Source organism: Sturnira hondurensis, unplaced genomic scaffold, assembly GCF_014824575.4.
Source record: "Sturnira hondurensis isolate 20B ecotype Veracruz unplaced genomic scaffold, ASM1482457v3 Scaffold0008782, whole genome shotgun sequence".
In the NCBI taxonomy this organism is placed as follows: domain Eukaryota; kingdom Metazoa; phylum Chordata; class Mammalia; order Chiroptera; family Phyllostomidae; genus Sturnira; species Sturnira hondurensis.
In genome coordinates, this window is record NW_028081413.1 from 7,191,655 (window position 1) to 7,213,002 (window position 21,348).

Consider the following 21,348-nt stretch of genomic DNA (forward strand, 5'->3'; position numbering starts at 1 on the left):
ACTCATCATTTACAGACATTTTTTGTGGGGGAGACCTGGTTGATTTGGAACATCACCACTTTCATGTCAATCGGGATCAGCTAGAACCTGCCTACTTATGGACCTAGGATAGAAAGTGGCAAGACAGAAGCTATATTAACTGGAGAATTGTGTCTTGGGCATTCTGCTTTGCTCAAAAACTGCATTTCAAAGACTTCTTTTTCTTTATCATTTAGCCTGAGTGGTTCAGGGAGTCCTGTAAATATGACAAAGTAAATTCAAAAGTTCTCATTATATTTCTTGCTCTTCTTTATTTGCAAGAACTTAAATAATAACCTTGACTTGGTTTGTCTGAAAAAGAATAAATAATAATTTATTTTTCTAAATAGAAGGCGAAGACCATCTTATTAAGAATGAATACTTAGTTTTGGAACATATGAATAAGACTTCCCTTGATTACCAGCCATGTTATAGCAGAAGTTTACATAATATATCTATACAAGTATATTTCAAGGTTATCTTTAATATATAATATGCAAAAACCAATACAGTAAATCTTATTGGGGGATTAATTCTCTTTGAAGACTCAAGTTCAAAATAAATGATCCATGACATTTTTATTATTGGATAGCAGCAATAATCACCATGTTGAATCCAACTGATATTTATCATGTGTCTTATTGCCTTTTTGTGCTATTTTACCAAACAAAAAGGAGAGATCCAATAGTTATTTTTCATCTTGACATTATTATTAGTAGAAGTAATAGGAGGAGGAGTATTTACTAGATATCCTAGAACTAGAAAGAATTTTTAAAAAGAGGTAGAATAAGATAGAATAGTTCACTGTTTTTAAATTATTGAGATTTGGAGAAAACTAAGATGGTGGCCTATGGAGGTAAACACGGTTCACCTCCTCACACAAGCACATCAAAATTACAACTTAACCACAGAAAAACCATGATTCAGAGTTGCCAGTAATTGCGCTGAGTGGGAGTCCTACAACTATGGAATTAAAGAAGAAACGACATTGATATTGGTAGGAGGGGCAAAGACACAGAATGGACTGGTCCCACACCCACATGTGGCAGGTAAAAACTGGAGGAATATCTCAGGAGCAAGGGATACCGGGCCAACAGAAGATGCTCCACTTCGTCCAGGGTTCCAGTGCCAGGAAGACAAGTCCCCATAACTTCTAGCTGTAAAAATCAGTGGAGATTGATGATTCAGAGAATAGAAACTGCTGGGTTTCTAGGCAGTTCCTCTTAAAGGCCCCATGCATGGACTTACTCAAACTTTTCCCTCCAAGCTGCAGCACCAGGGCAGCAGCTTGAAAGGCGTATGGGAAGGAACTGAAATGTCTGGTACGAGTGCGAGAACTGGGGGACAGCTTTTTGCTGACAGAACTGCTGGCAGAGGCCATTGTTCTGTTTCTGAAACCTCCCCTGACAGAGCCACAGAGATGGTAGGCAGGTGCCATATCTGAGAGTCCATCAACCTGGCTCACACTGTTTGCCACACCCTGGCGATTCCCTGAAACTATGCCCCACCCAACCTGTCTCCAGTGGCTTTTCCATAGGAATGGCTTGCCTTGGATCATGCTTCAGATATTTCTAAATCCTCTCAAATAAGCAGCATCCAGCCTCGGCAAAGCCCCATACCTCTTACTAAGTGGCCTCAGGCCTGACACTAACAGCAGCTGGCCTTGGTTCACAGGTTGGTCTCTCCTAGGCACTGCCAAGCCCAGCACAAGTACCAGACATCTGCAGATCACTTTGTAGCTTATGCCAGGTGTCATCAGACAGAACACAGGCAGTGATGACCTTGACCTGCACCTTTCAGGAAGCCCCAGAGCCTGCTCACACAGTGGACAGCTACACACCATATTGGAGCACCATCACCAAACCACCTCCACAAGTGACACACTCAAGGGGCAGACTCAGAGGGCACAAGAGCTCTGCTGAAGTTAAGTCCTGTTCTGTGGAGTAGGTTCCTGCACAGCTGATCCTCCACAATGGTCAGAGATTGGTGGTCAGAAGTCATACCCAGTCCTTGCAGCTTATTGGCCTGGGTAAACCCTCCCATTGACCTACCAACAGCAATCAGAACTCAACTCAAGAGGAAGGTATACTCAGCCCACATGAAGGGCACACCTTGAATACCCAGCCTGAGTGATAGGGGAGGCTGTGCCACTGGACCCTACAGGACACCTCCTGCATTAAGCCACTCTACAAAGCCAGGGAGTCATAGCAGCTCTACCTAATACATAGAAACAAACACAGGCAGGCTGCCAAAATGAGGAGACAAGTAAACATGCCCCCCCCAAAAAAACAGAACAAAACTTCAGAAAAAAAACTAAACACAATGGAGACAGGCAATCTACTAGATGCAGAGTTCAAAAAACTTATTATAAGATGCTCATTGAACTTAAGGGAAGAGCAGATGAACTCAGCATAAAAAAGGATATGGAAACCATTAAAAAAAACAGTCAGAAATGAAGGATATACTAACTGAAATGAAGAACAATTTACAGAGACTCAACAATCGACTGGATGAGGCCAAGAATCAAATAAGCTATTTGGAATATAAGAAAGCCAAAAACACCCAATCAGACCAACAAAAAGAAAAAACAATCCAAAAAAATAGGGTAGTATAAGATGCCTCTAGGACAACTATAATCATACCAACGTTTGCATCAAGGGGGCACTGGAGGGAGAAAGAGAGCAAGAAATTAAAAATCAATTTGAAAAAATAATGATCAAAAACTTCCCTAACTTGGTGAAGGAAATAGACATACAAGTCCAGGAAGTACAGAGAGTCCCAAACAAAATGAACCCAAACAGGCCCACTTAAGTCACATCATAATTACAATGCCAAAAATTAAAGACAAGAAAAGAAGCTTAAAAGAGCAAGAGAAAAACAGTTAGTTACCTACAGAGGATTGTCTGTAAAATCATCAGCTGATTTCTCAAAAAGAAACTTTGCAGGATAGAAGGGATTGGCAAGAGTTATTCAGTCATGAAGAGCAAGGACCTATAATCAAGAGGTCCTTGCTCTACCCAGCAAAGCTATCATCTAGAATTGCAGGGCGGATAAAGAGCCTCCCAGACAAGTAAAAGCTAAAGGAGTTCATCACCACCAACCCATTATTATATAAAAAATTCAAAGGACTTATTTAAGAAAAAGAAGGTCAACACTATGAAGAATAAAATGGCAATAAATACATATCCATCAACAATTGAATCTAAAAAACAAACTAAGCAAACAAGAACGGAGACAGAATCATGGATACAGACAATATTTCAATGGTTGCCAGATGGAAGAGGGGTTGAAAGGATGGGCAGGAAAGGTGAAGGGATTAAGAAGTACAAATTGGTAGTTACAGAATAGTCATGGGGATGTAAACTGCAGCATAGGGAATAGAGTAGCCAAAGAGTGTGTATGCATAACCCATGGACATGAACAATTGTGCAGGGATTGCCTGAGGGAGTGGCGGGTGGGGTGGAGGGGGAGAAAGGGGGAAAATATAGGACAAATGTAATTGTATAATCAGGAAGATATAATCTAATAAAAGATTTTATTTATTGGAAACTGCACTAATTAGTTACCTAAACAGCAGCTTCAGTAATTCTAACCATCTTGGAACTCTCTCACAATCTATCCAGGCTCTCTATCTTTAGTATGAGAAATAATGTTCTATGTAACCTCTTGGGTCTGATTGTTTTGCTTTTCTGAAGTGATTGCTGGTACATTTTCTATTAGAAATTAATTTGATTTCAGTGATAGATAAGAGGTGATAATATCCAGCAGGGTGAAAAAAAAGAAGGAAAAATAGAGCAGGAAATGAGTTAACATGACAGACCAGACTGATTCCCTGGGGAGCCTGGGAATGTTTGAATGGAATGGCACCTCCTTTGCGTGCCAGGCCATTCTGTTTGGAAATAGATATAAATGCATTTAAATAGATGCTGTGCTCACGAATGTCATGACTGCCACTATAAATTGGTCCTTGTGCAGTGTGTCTGTTCACTGCTGTGCAGCAACTGAACCTTTTAAAAAATGATTTTAGTTGTTTTTTTATTCATGTGATGAGTGTACAGAAGTACTTTGGCAAAGACAATTCTGCAGGAATCCCTCTTGCTAACAAAGAAAACAAAGATGTCTGGCTCCATTTAACAATAAGAGTTTATTGTTGAAATGTCTAGCTACAGCCCATAGCATAGGAGACCCAGCTTTATGTTGAAAAGGAGAATGAATGATGATGAGGACCTGGGAGCAGAGAACAGTCGGTGCTCCTTAGAACTCACCCTAGTTAAACTCATCCTTGGGTGACTTTACCTCTGATTAAATTTGATTTGATTAGATTTTCTTCTGGGGAAAATTGCTAACAGATAGATACTTGGCACTGTGGCCCATTAAATGTCTTGAGTTTGTAGTACAATCCCTGCTTGCAAATATTGAATTATTTTCACATTTTTGATTCATTGGACCTACAGCATGTGGCACCCCCAGCCATCTTCAGCAGGACATGGGGCTAAAGGAGATACCGCCATCTCCATCTGAGCCCTCAGTCCCCATCATCCTGTAGAAATGACTTTGAATACAGAGCAAGCAGCATTTGTAGCAAGAAAAGTCATCCTTTGGAGTCAGGCAGGTGGTGTTTTGAGTTCAGCCTACACTGGACCAGATGACCTCTAGGGAAAATTAGTTCTCCTTTCTGTGTACCTTACTTTACACATCTTTCAAATGCAACCTACTCACAGGGTTGAGTGAGAATTAAATCAGTTCCCACAAATGCCTTGGGGTATGTGGAAATGAATATCAGTCCCTCTTTTTTTCTCTGGTCCATTTCAACCTGTCATGGATCCTTCAAACATGTTTTTATCAAAGGAAGGACATGTCCATGCTATATGACCAAGTACATGTTGCATCTCAGGCTACATAATATAAATGGGTTTTGACATGAATGGGCATAATGCTTCTGGGGAAAAAAAGGGCCTTGATTGACAAAATTATCAGCTGTACTACTTCTGATAAGCACTCTGGTTTTCTCTAAAGGTTGACTCAATTATTGGTAGACTTTTACCATTAAAAAAGGCATGAAATATACCTATAAAATAATTATAATTAATGTTATGGCTGTTACATTTATGATACACTTTATAAAACACATAAGTGCACATAACATCATGAACATGTAGGATCGTGCTTGACTTTAGATGTTAAAATATCTAGAATTTAATATACCTTGATTGGGGAAGATACTTCTACAGGTATCTTTCTCACAGACATACTCACTGACAGGTGGTTCTTTAATTCCCTGTATTATTTACGTGAAAGTCCCATTAGCCCTAAAAAGGAGTTTTAGGCTCCTTTCATTTGCCCATCTTTAGAGTGGCAATACCACACACAGTGCAGTTGTTAGAGAAATGTACACATATCGTATGGCACATGCGTCATGCCTGGAGACGATGTGCCCATGCCTTCTGAGAAGCTAAGAGGGTGTCTCCTGGTACCACATGACCTTGTAAACACCCAATGTGGCATAACCTCCCATTATAGGGTATTCCTGTAAAGGTCCTTAAAGAACATGTTATGGGATACTTACTTTGCAGCCAAGTTCAGGACATTCACCCATCTTATCAAGTCACAGATAATTAAGCCACAGAAATGTGACATCATTAAAAAAAGAATGTACTAAAGATGCAGCTACCCTAGCATTTTTTCAACTAGTGGACAAATCAAAACAAATGCTGACAAGGAGAATTTGAAGCCTTGTCTAAAGTTTGAGCTCCAGCTGTGTCCACATTGAAAGATCTTGCAGTAAACTCATCCAGAACGAAGAAGGCTAATAGGATCCCTACCTCCTCCTCCTCCTGTGGCCCTGAGTTCCCACCATCACTCCTGTATCACAGAAGAGAAGAGACACCCCCATCATCCAGATTTAGCCTCTTCTCCTGAGGTTTTCACCTTCCTGCTGGTGTGGCTCCATGATTGAGCACAGGCCTGCGAACTAAAGTGTTGCCAGTTTGATTCCCAGTCAGGGCACATGCCTGGGTTGCGGGCTTGGTCCTTGGTTGGGGGCATGGGAGAGGTAACTGCACATTGAGGTTTTCACCTTGCCATCACAAATGTCAGAAAAGAGCCAGAATGAGAATTTATTTTGGTATGTGCACAAGACTCTGGAGGAACTCTGTACATAATTCTAAATAAACCTCATCCTCATGAACATTTCTTTAAGACTACATTTTTTTAAACAGGAATAAGCAAATGAGTAAAATATAACAACAGGCATTAATTGCACCTTTAGAATAGGACATAGAATTTCATTTGGAGAAAAACTACAGTCACTTCTGCACATCTCATGATGTAAACCCCAAGACCTATCCATGCATGCCCCAGCACCAGGGTGACTAGGATGCACCAAAATAGCCCCATTAGATGTTCAAGTCTGACCTTCTTTTGCACTAATCAGTAAGGAGCCCCTGCATCTCCTTGGCGTCCCCATCGGGACTTCCCCAGCCCAGTGTCAGCACCCAGCAGGCCATTTGCTCAACTGGGGGTTATCACCCCTGCCCACCTCCAGTCTGTAAGAGCTGGGTAGCATGGTATTGAGTTCTCAACTTGTTTGACCTGACCCTGTTTTTCTTTTGAAAGGAAGAAAAATAGCATTCTGATTTTGAATGCCTCCATTTGTTTTTTTTTTAATCTATGGCTGGTCATCCACACCTGCTACAAAAACAATACTTTGTATTTTTACATAACAACCAAATCTACCTGGTAAAAGTACTCTTACATGCAAAAGCATAGGGGGTTTTATATGTCAAAAACTGTTCTTTAAAATCTGCCCAGCGTTCAAGTTCACCCTACATATCCGCTCATGGAAAGCAGCCTATCTGGTGACAAAGTTTGAGGTCAGGAGGTCTAGGTTTAGTTCTCAGGCTGCCACCAACTCAGTTTGACTGTGGGCGAAGGTCTTCCCTCCTCTGGGCTTCGGCCTCATCGTCTAAAGGACCACAGGCCTCACTGAGATACAGAAGTACTCTCTCCTACCTGTGAAGGTTGCAGCGCACCTAGTGAACATGGAAAAATGTCACCACCTTGCCTCCTCTGGAGTGCCCCGTGACGGCAGTCTATCTCCTATTAGCCATGGGAATGTGGCCCGCTGGTGTCAGCCATTGTCCTTGAGACCCTGCCTGACTCACTTGTCAGGGAGAACATGTCGGTGTGTTTATCTTCCTTCTGCTTTGGTGTGGACGAGGAGAACATCCCAGATTCCATCTAGGACAGCGGCCCCAGAGTGATGACTATACCATTAACAAATCTGTGAGATGTTGAATCCCCTGCAAATTTTCTTGTGGGAAATATGGGATGCATTCTGTGGTGGTGACAGTATTTCTTTCTTCAAAGAGCCAGGCATTACTTTCAGAAATCAAATAATAATGAGAGGCTTCCAAACTAAGGTTTTTAATGTGTTTTTTCATAGACTAAAATTGCCATTAAAGATATTCCTTCTCTTCACCCCCTTCCCCTCCTTACAATTTTTTCTCATGTTACACTGATTTTAGGATTTTATGGTGAGATAGTGGATTTTAATGTTTCTCTGACAAGCTAATACTTATGAAAATGTATGCAAATAACTCATTGAACTGGCTTTTTGATATCTAATTAATATCTAATATGCCATCTGAAAGACCTTACTTTGGGGTAAGAAAGCCCCTGTTTGATATAAGAAAAATCCTATCAATTGTTTACAATATTTCTAAGAAAAAGTAATCCCAAATTGCCTGATGTAGGTATTGACCATTTGCTTTGGGTGGATTTTCTTGCATAACTATAATTATGAAAAAGCACTAAGACAAATTTAGACTGCGGCATATTGCTTGCCTGCTAGTTTCTTGATGATACCAGCACTGTACTGGGAGAGGGGGAGGGAGCATCAGGAGAGTAAAAACAAACTTGTACATCTAATGATCTAATGCTACCGCTAGTTTCTAGTTAAAATAAAATAATCACCAGGCAGGAAATCCACCCCCTTTATTCTCATTGGGTTTTTTCTCTGTAGTAAATATTAATAGATTCCTCAAATTGTTTAAAAGCTTTCAGCAAGGCCTGTGCCCACTAAAATATCCAATTGCTGTTTTGTTTTTGATTTTGCTAGGTCAGTGACCTCTCGGAATGGGTATGTTATTCACTCCTTTAATATACATGTACTTTGCATGGACAACTGGCTTCAGCTGTATTTGTAATGAAAGGGCCTTTCATTTGTGACTGTTCAAGGCAATTGCCCTTCTTTGTGCCTCTGCAATTTAACAAAACACCACACACTTGAGTCTTGTGGAATCGGGTGGCTGCACACTTACAAATTTGTTGCCAAGAAGCTTATGTTAAACCACTATGCTGCAATTAGGAGAATGGCTTGACTCTGGATTCTTTTTTATTTTTTCCTTCAAGACACTGAAAATTGTTGTTAAAAGTCTCTCTCCCCGCTGCCCCCGAATGTGGTCTAGATGGCCCATGGCCATAGGTTTCAACTCGGAGAAAAGACAAGTGTGCAGCCTTGCCTTAATCTGAGCTTCCCGGTGCCTCAGACCTTTCCCAGAGCTATTATGCAACTCCAGCTCTGCTCTTCCCAAGGCTGGAGTTCATAATAAAAATGGAAAAAGCTAGTTCACTATGTTCCCTTTCTCACACGACATCCCCAAAGTGAGCCAGCAGGCGAATTAAATGTTAATTTCAATGGTTAAGATTAACCATTAAATTTAACTAGCTTTTTACATTTCTTCCTATCCTGAGTAGAAACATTTTCAAGTGAAAGAAACCACAGAATTAATTTTTAAAGCTCCAGACTCTATCAAATACTCCGCCCCCCTTTCTGAAGATAGGGCTTCAGCTTTAGCGGAATTGCCTTTGCATTAGTGAAATTCTTTTCATCCTGAAGTCAGTGCCTCATATTCAGAATCAATATGCCTGTGCGATCCTGGTGGTGTTTGGCAAATGTGATAACACAGAGCTTTGCAAATGCAACCCAAGCCCTGGAGTGCTTTTCATTCTTGCTGTGGACATTCGGATGCTCGTTTAGTAGAGTCATGTCAGTCATCTTAGAAAGCTTGAGCATCTTCCCCATGGCTGAACTAACCAGTGATTTCTTGGGCTTTTTTGTTTGTTTGTTTGTTTGTTACATTTTAATTGCAAAGCAATGTAAACATTTTCATTAAAGTTTTTAGAGTAGTGAGAACAGATCAGGGCATCTAAGCTTCCTCTAATAATACTAAGTAGGTAGATAGTTCTGTTCCTGAGGAAGGGATGTACAACGGATCTCAGCCACATTTTTAGGAACATGCTTTAATCCTAAACTGTAAGATATTTAAATTGGAAAATCTTTTGTTTTAAGAGAACTGCTTACCTCTTACAAATGAAGCCCCTTTAGAATTCAAGAAATTCTGTTTGTTTATTAGCTTTTCCTTTGATTGTGTAATTTACGCTTAAAAGCTACCAGTTTAAATTGCATATTTGTAAGGAATGTTGAATGGACTAGAAAAAGCTCCAACTTACTTCCCTCTTGTGAAAGTTTAAGGAAAGCACCTGTCCGGGTACTCTGCTAAAGAGAAAGTAAGTTGGTGCTGAAGAAACCCTGACCTCCCCCGGCATTTCTGCCCTTACAGGAGTCAAGTCCCTGTGGCCAGCACCCCAGCCCTATCATGACTACTGTCTGGTTTTAGACTGGAAGGACCTGAAATGGCCAAGTGGCATCAATGGAAAGAGAGCAAGAATAAGAACAAGAATATTAGGGGGCCGTGGGATTAAAAGGGCCCCGGCTCTGCACAGGGCTGAGACAGCCACCGGCAGAGGAGGAGGAAGCTGAGGCCAGAATGCTTCCATTTTTTACCTGGTGTCTCCAGTGGCTGGGTTTTTTCCCCCAGTTACAGTTAACATTTTTTTATTTGACAGTCTAAGAAGAAAGAGGTCAGTGCCCCTGACTAACTAGTCAGGTGCTGAGTGTTTTAAAAATTTTTGCAGCCCTGGCTGGTGTAGCTCAGTGGATTGAGCGCGGGCCTGCAAACCACAGCGTTTCGATTCCCAGTCAGGGCACATGCCTGGGTTGCAGGCCAGTTCCTGGTTCCCGGTTCCCAGTTCCCGGCAGCGGACACATGAGAGGCAGCCGTACATTGATATTTCTCCTCCTCTTTCCTTCCCTTCCCCTCTAAAGATAAATAAATAAAATCTTAAAAAAAAATTTTTTGCAGCATACTGGTTAAAAATCACTGCCAGGTAATATTAGTTTCAAGTGTATGGCATAGTGGTTAGACCTTTATGTAACTTACAAGATGACCCCCCCCCCCCNCCAGTTCCCGGCAGCGGACACATGAGAGGCAGCCGTACATTGATATTTCTCCTCCTCTTTCCTTCCCTTCCCCTCTAAAGATAAATAAATAAAATCTTAAAAAAATTTTTTTTGCAGCATACTGGTTAAAAATCACTGCCAGGTAATATTAGTTTCAAGTGTATGGCATAGTGGTTAGACCTTTATGTAACTTACAAGATGACCCCCCCACACACAACTAGTCTGGTACCCACCTGATTCTTAGGCTGGTGCTGAGCCTTGGTCCCCAGTCCTGAGATGTTTCTCTGGTGGGAAGGAACTCGTCTGGCGGACTAGCGGGAGCCGGGCATTCAGGCCTGGGCACTGCCATGCTCTGGACCTTGTTCTGCCCATCTATGAAATGTGGGTTCTGCACTACGTTTGATGCTCCCGAACATCTCCAAACACTGTCCCAGGACCAGTGTCTGTCCTTGAGGAAAGATTCAAACGTCATCAGGGAAATGAGGAAAATAAAGACAATGTAGCACTTGTGTCGTTAAGCTAACATAAAAGGGAAGGTCTGCTTGTTTTATTTTCTGTGATTGAGGTTTTTTTAGTGTAGTATAATGGCCATAAATTTGAGGGGTTTATTTTTTCGGGGGGGGATTATAGTGATAGTGTAGGTGACAGCTTGCTTTCTTCCTTTCTTTCTACCCTTTTTAAATGGGCTTTTGGGGACAATGCAAAATTAGTAACTATGTTGATGATCACCTTGCTCCTGTTGTTGAAATTGCACCAGTTTTTGAACTTGTTACAGTGAGGCTTATTCTTATGTTTAGCGTGGGGACTCCATATTCTAAGTACCTTACCCAACCACTAGACACATGATTTGGCTTAAAAGCTATGGCTTTACAAAAAAAATATATGAAACTCAGATAATATTTGGTGCCCTTGGTGGTTGTAACTAGTCACATCTTTCTTGGTGATGGAGGGGAGAGGCCTCGGAGGCGATAGGCACCAGGTGTGCCCTGTTTTGGTCGTGGAGAAGAAAGTGGAGCCAGCACGTCAATAAGCATCACCTGCTGCCCTCTCCTAACGGATGTGACGCTGGGCTTCCCGCCCCATTTCTCTGCTGTTCACTAGCGTTTATGGTGGAGGGCGGTGGGCCGGAGACCAGGGATGGTGTTCTGAAGGAATTAAGAGATGTTCCAGTGTCTGTGCAGCCAACGCCATGAAGGTTTCTGCTGAGGAACAGCCGGTAGGAATTCGCTTGAGAAGGTCTTCCTCTCCTAACAGCCCTGAGCTTGGTTCTCGGGGTGGGGGTGGGGCCAGTGACGGAAACCCACCACAGAGCCACTCCTGAAAATACTTTCTTTCATGCCTTTGGTTAGATATTAGCAGGTAAGTTGAATGCGTTACTTAAAAAAAAAAAAAAAAAAACTAAGTGTATGCCTTTCAAATAGTTGTCTATTTTCTAAAGTTTATGACTTGATATTTGACATTTTCAGAATTGCTGCTGGGTTGCAGAAATCTCCCGATCTTATCTTATCAGTGCGTACAGGCCCTGAATCCTAATTACTGAGGCACCTTCAGTTGGTCAAGCAGAGAGAGTTATGGTGCTGATTCTGTAAAACTCAGTAAAGCACTTTGCACTTGTAGTTTGGGACACAGCGGCAGAGGAGAGAGAAGCAGCTAAGTTGTCCCAGAGTCTGTAGGACTGTCTCTTTCGGGACAACCCTGGCGGCCTCACCTTATGTGTTCTGCCTTCATGGGGACTCTTCTCATGCCTGCTTGGTGAAGCACTGTTTGCCAGCCCTGATCCAATTTTAGGATTTACACACATTTGGGGAATAATGACGTGTTTTACTATCTCAAATTCATGTTCTTTCTCTGCCTTTCAGTGGGCCCAATAACATGTTTCTGCACCTATTTAATTTAGAGATTCCAACAGTAGGGGAAATGGAGGGTGAATAATTAACAAGAGGCTAGCATTTCAGAATCTCTTCTCTGCTCAGGGTTGTACATTTTGTGGTGACATTGACTCCCTGTTCTATTCCGGCAGCCCACCTGGGGGTCCTCACCTGGAGACTGGTCTGAGCAGTAGGAGCCACAGTCCTCAGACCCCAAACAATCAACTCTGGTCCCCAGAAGGATAAGAAACTGCTTTTTCGCAGTTCATTGTTCCTTCCAGGCAGCCACCTGGATGTGCAGGGCACCAGGCACGTACACATCCGTGAGCTATCAGTGGCACTGATTTCAGTCAAAGTCGATGGACAAAACAATTGTGCTGCAGTATTTCTGGGTGCTCTCTCCAGAATGCAGTCTTGACTTAACCTGCGTATATAGAATTCAATTCCTTGTCTCATAACCTGCCATTTTCTATGGCACAAATTCCTTTAAAACACTTTATGTCTCTCCCCCAGGTGGAGTTACCTAGGCCATGATCGCTTCACCTCTAACACTATTTACTTCATCATTTGCAATCTTTTATTAGATTGAGCTGTTCCCAAGGCAACCAGGAGTGATAAGTTAATGCGCTGATTCCTGCTAATAGGTCCAATTCCAGCTGATTTTTGGTTTCACCTGACGTTTCTGTGCTGCCAGGAATGCAAAGTGCTCCCCAGCTCTGCCATCCCTTCCCCTATCTGTTCGTCCATAAGGACTCATTGTGCACTTTTAAAAAGAGACATTAACGTCATTTTAATCTTATTAATAAACCTTGGCATTTTTCTTTCTTGTGAATAACAAACCTCACTCAACGTCTCCTCACATTCACACTTGTCTTTCCCAGTGTACCCCCCTGTATGAAAGGAATCTGTGTCCCTTTAAGGTAATAGATTTCCTTTGGTCATCTGCTCTATTGTACCATGCCATCCTCTATTTATGGAGTGCCTACAGTATGTGATTTCCATCCCCTGGTTTCATGGCAGTTTCCTAGTGTGTTAAGGAAGATCTTCCTTGATTCTTCAGGCTACATAAACAGCTCTAGATGCGTACTGACTACTTACGGTGATAAGTCACCAGGAGTTTTTATAGCTGCCCTGGCCCAAGTCAGTCCTTCTGACGCTCCGTCATACTGCAGACTCTCTTAGGGAACATCCTTGCTGCTTCAAGTCTGTGAGGATCATTGACAGTCAGCAGCAGTATCTTCCAGTGTAAGGAGCAGAGATCAACTACAATGCATTTTTGTTTGTTTTTCAGTTGTACTGAGAGAAAATTGACATGCAACACTGTATAAATTTAAGGTATACAGCATGATGACTTGACACACACACATGTTGTGGACTGATTCCCACAATAAGCTTAGTTAATACCACCTCATATAGTTACAAAAATTTTTCTTCCTTTGTGATGAGAATTTTTAGGATTTACTCTCTTAACAACTTTCTCCTATACCCTATAGTCATATGTGGTATGTTACATCCCCACACCTCTGTATCTTATCACTGGAAGTTTGTACCTTTTAGCCACCTTCACCCAATCCCCCCAATCCCCCCAATCCCCGCAATCCCCATCCCTCCCTAGGTAACCACAAATATGATATCTTTTTCTGAGTGTGGGTTTTATTTAGATTCCACATATAAGTGACGATACAATATTTGCCTTTCACTTATTTCATTTAGCATGATGACCTCAAGGTACATTATTAGTCTTGCTGCAAATGGCAGTTTTCCTCCTTTTTTTTTGGCTAAAGATTCCATTATATAGCAAAACCGCATTTTGTTCATCTGTTGACAGATTGTTTCCACCATAAGTGAAGCTGCCGTGAGCATGGGGGTGCAGATATCTTGTTGACATAGTATTTTCACTTCCTTTGGATGAATACCCAGGAGCAGAATAGTTGACTCATATGCCGGTTCTATTTTTAATTTTCTGAGCAACCTCCGTATCATTTTCCACAGTGGTTCAAACAATTTACATTCCCATCATCAGTGCATAAGTGTTGCTTTTCTCTACATCTTCTCCAGCATTCTTCTTTTATCTTTTTGATAGCAGCCATTCTAACAGGCCTGAGGTGATATCTCGTAGTGATTTGGATTTGCATTTCCCCAATGATTACTGATGTTGAGTGCCTTTCATTTACTCCTTGGCTATTTTTTTGGTCTTCTTTGGGGAAAGGGTTTATTCAGGTCATGTGGCCTTAAAAAAAAAAAACAACCTTGGGATTCTTTTGCTATTGAGTTATCTGAGTTTTTTATATATTTTGTATATTGAACCCATTATATATGTGATCTCCAAGTATTTTCTCCCGTTTTGTAGATTGCCTTTTCATTGTGTTGATAGTTTCTTTTGCTGTGCAGGAATTTTATGTGTGATGTAGTCCCACTTATTTTTGATTTGGTTGCTTTTGCTTTAGGTGTTATATCCAAAAAAATCATTGCCAAGATCCATGTCAAGGAGCTTTCTCCATATGTTTCCTTCTAAGGGTTTTATGACTTCAGGTCTTATGTTCAAGTCTATTTCATTTTGAGTTGATTTTTGTGAGTGGTATAAGACAGGAGTCTAGTTTCATTCTTTTGTTTGTAAGTGTTCAATTTTCCCAGTACCATTCATTGAAGAAACTGTCTTTTCTTCACTGGGTATTATTCTTGATTTTCTTGTCAAATATTAGTTGACCATATATGGGTGGGTTTACTTCTAGGCTCTCAATTTCTTCCACTGACCTGTGTGTCTGTTTTTATGCCAACACCATACTGGTTTGATGACTATAGCTTTATAATATAGTTTGCAATCAGAAAGTGTAATGCCACCCTGGCTGGTGTAGCTCAGTGGATTGAGTGCGAGCCTGCAAATTAAAGGATCGTGGTTTGATTCCCAGTCAGGGCACATGCCAATGGGTTGCAGGCCAGTTCCCAGCAGGGGACCTACGAGATACAACCATATATTGATATTTCTCTCCCTCTCTCCTTCCCTTCCCCTGTAAAGGTAAATAAAATCTTTTTTAAAAGAGTTCCTTCTTTTAAAAAAAAAAAAAGTGTGATGCCTCCAGCTTTGTTCTTTTTTTACCCTCAGGATTGCTTAGGCTAACCTGAGGCATAGCCTGGGGTTCTTTGTAGTTCGATTAAAATTTTAGGAGTGATTTTTCTACTTCTGTAAAAAAAAAAAAATGCCTTTGTAATCTTGAAAGGGATTGCATGGACTCTATAAATCTCCTTGGGTAGCATGGAGATTTTAACAATATTAAGTATTCTAATCTATGAACACAGGATTATTGTGTTCCACTTATTGTGTCATGTTCAGTTTTTTTACCAATGCCTTGTATTTTTCAGTATAAATATCTTTCACCTACTTGGCTAAATTTATTTCTAACTATTTTATTATTTATGCTATTGTAAACAGGATTGTTTTCTTTATTTTTCAGATAGTTCATTATTTGCAGTGTTCTTTTCAGTACTGAGTGGTCACATTATATTCATGGTAACGACCAACCCCACTGAGAAGGGATTTATTTATTTTTTCAACCATTGAAGGAAGCGAGGATCAGCACCACTGAGACTTAGTTTTGTTTACTCTTGGGTTATTGTTTTCAAATTGTAAACCATGCGCAGTATTTCTGAGCCTCTCTCCTCCTCCCCACACAGATAGCAAGTACCCATTTTAATGTGCCTTCTTCTCTATCTACAAATCTTGCTTTGGTTTCCCACAGCTCAGGGGAAGTTGGCTTTCACTGTCAATTCCCGTAGATTATCCTCCCATCGTCAGTGTGACGAGTTTTCTTCCTATGAGATGGGAGAAAATATATCCAACGGTGTTTGTTCTGTCCAGGTCCCAGTTTCCATTCACAAATCAGCAGAGGAGGCATTAAAAGAAACTTTTATTTTTCTCTTTGACTGAAGAGCTAGTTGTTTGCAGGAACACTTAGACCTACGTGAGGCCGCTGAAGAGTAGGCTTTTGAAAGCAGCTATGTGAATAGCACTGCCCGAGTGTTAGGCGATCCAGACAACTCTGAAAGACATTCACCTTGCAGGCAAAGAGGAAAGTAAAATATTGTAAGAAAGAATGCAGAATGCAGAAGTGTACCACTAGGAGCTGGAGACACAGAAACCAGAGTGAGAACAGATGACAAACTGATGGGGGAAGGGTGACCAAGTAGTAAGAGAAGAAAAGTAAAAGCCCCTCCCCCTAACCTCTGTTTTTTGCCATCAGATCCATCACTTTCCAGCCCCATAGAGTACAGACGGATAAGACAGAAAGTCTGGGGTATGGCTGAGGCAGCGGACTTTTGTACACCATAAAGATGGGTGGGTCTAGGGGTGACTGTGATGGGCCTGGAACTCCCCCTCTGCCAAGTTTGGATTGTCTAGAGCCCTTACCACTGATATTTTACAGAGAAAGTTGTGTCTTTCCACCTTCCCATCTATGGCAGCCGAGCTAGAAGAGAAACGGGGTCCATCGTTAGTCCTGGAGCCACCAAGGACAAGGGGAAGCAACCAGGTTTGTTCTTTGCTTCAGTGGGATTCTGGAGAAATCATCAGTCTCTGGCCCAGAACAGACGTGGTTCTGAGAAAAGAGAAGCACTTGCCGACTGTAAGCATCATGCCGATCACTTACCTGAAGGGCCCACTGTGACTGAAGAAGTCCTAGAGGGGTGGGTGTAAAGCCTGGCCACACACCTGAGTTACCTGGGAGCCCAGGCCTCATCACACAGGAGCCAAGTGAGGATCTTAGGGAAATGGCCCAACCTTTGAGCTATAGTTTTTTGTTTTCTCTTGCTTTGTTTTCATTTTTAAAGCTGCACCAGTGATTCTGATGGCTAGTGGGGATTGAGAACCACTTCTGTAGAATCAATCCATGGGGGGTTCAGAAGAATGAATTCATTGCCCTCCAAGCAGCATATGGTCCATGGACAGGTAGGAAATATTAGGAGTAACTGTTCTGTCCATGTACAGGCCTGCACATACACAGATCTCTGAGAATCTGCCTCTCCACCAAAGGCCACTTTATATACTTCAAGGAAAGACCAGGCATTCATTTATTTGTTTTTCTTGGAGATATAAACTTGGCTCTGACCTCATTATGTGGGTATAGAGAGAATAGGACACACTGATCACTATCCAGCAAGACCACGATTGGGAACAGAACAAAGAAGGTTAGAGAATTGAAAAACAGAGAAGTTGTGTTGACAAAGGACATCCAAGGGAGGAAAAAATAGGCTGAGGAGTACAGGAGAGAGGAAGGAGGGTCCAACAAAACATGCAATCAAGTTCATTTTTTCCCTTATAGCAGACATGGGTAGGCTTGTTTGTATACAGTAGGACTCAAGAACATTATATGATAAAAATAAAAATTATACTCCTATTTTATTATCCCCAGAATGAACAATGAATTTTTCTCAATCTTTATCTAAGACTATTTACTGTTTAAGAGAGAGAGAGAGAAATATTGATCAGTTATGCCCCAACAAGAGACCAAACCCACAACTTAGGTATGTGCCCAGGGATTGAACCAGGGATTGAACCCACAAACTTTTGGTGCATGGGATGATGCTTCAACCAACTGAACCACCTGGCCAGAGCAACAGTGAATTTTTTTCCCAGAGATATAATCAATTAGAGACAGTGTCTGATTTTTTAGGTCAAGGTATTTGGAACTTTCACATGTTAAATACTTTGTAGAAAATACTCATCATACATATTTTTTACCTTCAGCGAAAGGAAATGGTTGGGCAGAGTTCCAAGTCTTGACTCTATGTGGCCACTGGTCCACCACAGAGGCCTGATGAGTATAGGGGGTTCAGATGAAAGATGTCTTCAGTGACTGGAAGACAAATCTGGCTAACAGGGTTCTGCTATGAAAAGAATGAACTTGGCAATGTCAGTGTCTTAGAAATCTGGGAGAAAGAGGGAAAATTAATTCAAAGAAAATAATTGCTTTATCTCTTTCCAAAGTATACTTGTCATCAAGCTGAATGTCATATCCTGACAAATACCTCCTTCCAATTTGCTCTTTTCAAAGAGACCATCACAGCCCTGGCTGGTGTAGCTCAGTGGATTGAGCGCGGGCCTGTGAACCACACGATCACGGTTCGATTCCCAGTCAGGGCAAATGCCTGGGTTGCAGGCCAGTTCTCGGCAGGGGACACACCAGAGGCAACCATACACTGATATTTCTCTCCCTCTCTCCGCCCCTTCCCCTCTAAAGATAAATAAATAAAAAATATTCACAGAGACCATCACAAACACGCGCTAGAGCTGCCACTCTGGCTGCGTGGTTTCCCTGGGCCTCTCCTCTCACAGCAAAGCATCTAGAGTGACCCCATGTTCAATTTGGAAGCATCCCAACAGCCACCTTTGTTCCCTCATTGGAGAATGTTTAGCCTCCTGTTTAAGAATTAGGGTTTGAAAAATCCCAGGCCTAAGGGGAACCTCCAAAAGCCATTCCCTACACACCACGGATTTAACTCATTCCCTAAACACCATGGATTGGGAAAGAGGGAAGGAAAATGGTTGCACACGTCTATCGTTTTCCTACATCAGAAGCTCTTATTTTTAAAGAACTGGTGGGAGATTCCTCAGTTGTCTTCAGCTGTGTATTCAAGGTTTAAGTCTGCACCATGCAGGGACTCTTCCTTCTCAGGGCTTTCAGGGCTCACAGGAAACAGTGAACTCAGCATCACCTCCACTATCCCTAATTCATCTCAACCATCTCCAGATTTTACTCATCCCATGAGCCAAATCTGTGCAAAATAGAAGCCATCTCTTTGGGGCCTGGAACTCTTCCTCTGTCGAATTTGGATTGTCTAGAGCCCAAAAGAAATGTGGACATCCTCCTGGGAGGGGACACCTTCTTGCTATGCAGGTTCTTGCTAAAGATGATGCTCATGACCCAGAACTTGAGTTTCTTACATCAGGCTCTGGCCTTTTATCTTTTTGTCCTGAAATACTTCCATATGGCTGTGAAATTAATGACATAAACAAAAATAGGATTTCCAGAATCTTCTTACTGGGGTAAAAACAATTCTGAATGCTTCCAAGAAGGTGAGTTGGCTGAATTCAATGAATTACCAATCCTGGGAATGGTAAATTTGGCCTACAGTGGTGAGTGGTTGGACTATTCGATTTTGCTTATTTTCCCTCATGAAAGGAGGAGAGCCTGCCTCTGTAGGCCGAGTTTGGAGCGTTCCGTAGTGTGTTCCTGTGATGAGCAGTGATGGGCAGTGGGAGGTGGGGCTCCTGGAGTCAAGGTCGCCCTGCTGACCTTGCAGTGAGTGCACAGCAGCAGAGGAGCAGTGGCTGCCATAGGCCCTCTGCCAAGCCCGTTCTCTGTGGGGAGTCTTGTGCCTTGTAGCCTCTCACACGTGGGCCCTTCTTTTCAGTAAGGCAACTGGGGAGACTTCAATGATCACTGAAATTGGGGGCGTGGGCTGTCAGCGGCCACACCTTCCTCCTCTTTTTTGAACTTCATTAAAATTCTATTTCATAATTTTAGGTTTTAACAATTCCCCAAGAGGCCCATGAAGGATGCCAAGAACACAGGCTCCTCTCAAGGGCCTGCACTTTCCTGGTTGGGTCGCCCCACACTCACTAGAAGGGTTTCTGACAGAGGAAACTCCTCCAGGGCATTTCATCCCGATGGCACAGCTTTCTGTAGCCAGTGGCTCAGGAACCTCTGAATAACATTTTTAGGTCCATATTAGCCATCCCATTGCATGTAGAAAATCAGGGTGTCAAATTGAAAAGATACTTTTTGTACTTATACAGTCTTCTGTCCCAGGTCGGGGAGCCCAGGAAATGCTGAACTTGGCAATTACCTAGCTGAAGAGTTGAGTATTTGATCCAGAAAAGGCGGCGAAGACAAGGGCTTAGTGTCCTACATTGGGTTTTTCCAGGGTCACACACATAGTAAGGGAGTTAGGGTGGCTAGAACATGCATATTGAATTTCTTTGTCGCAGTCCCTGGTTCTGACTCCAAATCACAAGTCAAACTAATCCATGCATGTGTCTCCCCACCCCTGGACTGCATCTTCTAAATTCCAGTGTGCTGCTTTAGCCATTATTAAAGAGGCAAAATTGTCCATGTCACTATGAGTTTACAATCCAAGGCCAGTGTGGAAAATGCCCCCTCAGTGTCTTCAGTGCCGTTGAGCTGGAAAGCCCCATCCGTTCACCCCTCTGAGAAAAGTAGGGTGACAGGGTGTGGGATCTTGGGAGTTTGGCCTGAGGGTAGATGGATGGCCTGGAGTAGCAGGAAGATGAGGACGTTCAATCTGACAGCCGGGGAGACAGCCTTGGGAAGCATGGAAAAATACAGAACCCAAGTCTCCAGGAACAAGGATGGAGTCCCAGGTGGACCCAAAAAAGTGGTCAGAAGAGACAGGGCATTTGGGATCCAAGCAGGACTACTCCTGGCAAGCAATTTGGGGAGCCAAGCAATTTTTCCTTACAGAGTCTGGAGCTGGGCCTGAGGGAGCTCGGAGGGCATCAGAGCTGTCTTGGGTAAAAGCTGCCTCTGTGGGTTTCCATTTAACACCGAGATGGGCTGAGGCTTTGCAGTCAGCTCCTGAGAGCAGGTGTGCTAGATAAGCATTGTCGGCCACCCTTCAGGCAGGTGAAGTCGTTTCCTGGGGACTCTAGCAAATGAATCGCACCTCGAGCAACTAAAGTTTTAACCAGTAGACAAAACCCTTCCGTGGCGCTCCCTCCCTGGAATACGGGCAGCATGCTGTTGCCCTCCACACACACGTATTTTTTTTATTAAAATGATTGTGAGGCGATAGTGTCAAAGACAAATTCTGGAAAGGAAAAATCCAATGCTTCTACAACCAACTAAATGACTATATTCATTTTATAGGTTTTTTATCACTCTTGCATAAATAAAATTGTGGAAGGCATTTTGCATTCTGCCTTTATCACAGCGGTGTATCATAAACACTTTGTGCTTCCATTAGCCCCTGTAATTGTTGTCTTTCATGGTTACAAGATAGAACATCCTGAAGGAGCCAGGGATTTACTAGGTAATATTTTTCTTCTGGATATTTATGTTCTTTCCAGGTTCTTGTTTGTCCCCATTATAATGCTCTTATCAGAACAGTATGTGTGCTTTTTTTCCCTACTCTTGAGTTATTCCC

At 42.2% G+C, this 21,348-nt stretch overlaps 1 protein-coding gene across 1 annotated transcript in view; it reads left to right on the plus strand.

The window, feature by feature from the left end:
* The window catches only part of RYR3 (ryanodine receptor 3), a 521,285-nt gene that overhangs the window by 205,071 nt on the left and 294,866 nt on the right, over window positions 1-21,348 (plus strand). The window lies entirely within an intron of this gene.